This window comes from Lucilia cuprina, chromosome 2 (assembly GCF_022045245.1).
Source record: "Lucilia cuprina isolate Lc7/37 chromosome 2, ASM2204524v1, whole genome shotgun sequence".
In the NCBI taxonomy this organism is placed as follows: domain Eukaryota; kingdom Metazoa; phylum Arthropoda; class Insecta; order Diptera; family Calliphoridae; genus Lucilia; species Lucilia cuprina.
The window spans coordinates 27,222,652-27,224,226 of NC_060950.1; positions in this window are offsets into that span (position 1 = coordinate 27,222,652).

The window sequence follows — 1,575 nt, forward strand, 5'->3', positions numbered from 1 at the left end:
CCAGACTATAGACTATTCTATAGTCCAGACTATAGATTATTCTATAGTCCAGACTATAGACTATTCTATAGTCCAGACTATAGATTATTCTATAGTCCAGACTATAGACTATTCTATAGTCCAGACTATAGACTATTCTATAGATTATTCTATAGTCCAGACTATAGACTATTCTATAGTCTGGATATTCAATAGTCCAGTCTTTAGTACAATATATTCTAGACTATAAACTAGACTATAGTATAGACTATATATTACTAGTTAGTCTGTAATATAGACTACTCTACAATAAAGGCTGCATATTATATAATTCACACTATGTTATACTCCAGACTGGACTCTTGTCAAGACTATTAACTATTTATGCTCTTAACTCTAGAGTGCTTTATAGACTTGACTATGGCTAGTAAGTTTTGTGGTAAAAATGTACATATTTTTAGAGTACAATTTGCATCTGCTGCTCTAATTTGTATATGTATCGTGTTGCTGTAGGATAGCAAATGTTCATTTTTTTATTTAAAAATAAATTTAAATTTTTTTCTAACATACGAAAAGCGATTTGAATATTTTTCTATAAATATTTTAGTGATTTTTCAAAGGAATGCAAATTTTTATATTATCTCTCCCCATTTCTTTTATTTGTTTTTGGTTTTCTTTCTTTGTCAAATGTCACACAAAAATGCAAATAATGTAGCTTTCACCATTTTTGTTTGTTATTGTTGTTGTTGGGTCTAGCTAGGTAAATCTAATAAACTTATGGTGACAACAGGAACTGAAATATTTTTGCTTAGTTTGTTGGATATTTCTTTTGTGGCAAAGACGAGCACGACAATGCTGATGATGTTGGCAAATCGGAAACACATGTCATGCTTAACACTAGGAAGGCATAAGAAAAACAAAAGAGAGTAAAAAAGATTACACTGTATAAAGAAAAGGTTCAGGGATTTCTTTTTTCTTGTTCATTGACTTAAGTTTTAAAACATTTTTGTTATTGTCATTTCATTTACATTTGAAGATGTCGGCTTTATGGTAAACTTAATACTGGCAATAACTGTAAAAGGTTTTCGTTGGGAGAACTCAAATGTAATGTCCACAATTACTTCAATGTGTATACAAATGTTTGCAAAAATGGTCAATAGTGGAATTTGTGGACTTTACATAATGTGTTTAGTATGTTTCGAAAGGTTTGTAAGTGTAGGTTTAAGAACTTAAACTAAGTTTAGCATAATTTGTTCTAAATGTTAAAGTTAATACTATTTAACCACTATTTTAAATAAAATATTCATTAATTTTTGCATTAATTTTCTTGGGATAAAACTATAGGCTATTAGCCTGTATGTTTTTCTGTCTGTTACACGGTTGTCAGATCTTACAACATTGACAGAAAAACTTTCAGAAACTATTTTCTGAACTTATATTTTAAGTTTTAAGCAACGTTCTCAGAGAAAACAATGCTTTATCAGAAACCTATATCTATCTATCTATCTATCTATCTATATATCTATCTATCTATCTATCTATCTATCTATCTATCTATCTATCTATCTATCTATCTATCTATCTATCTATCTATCT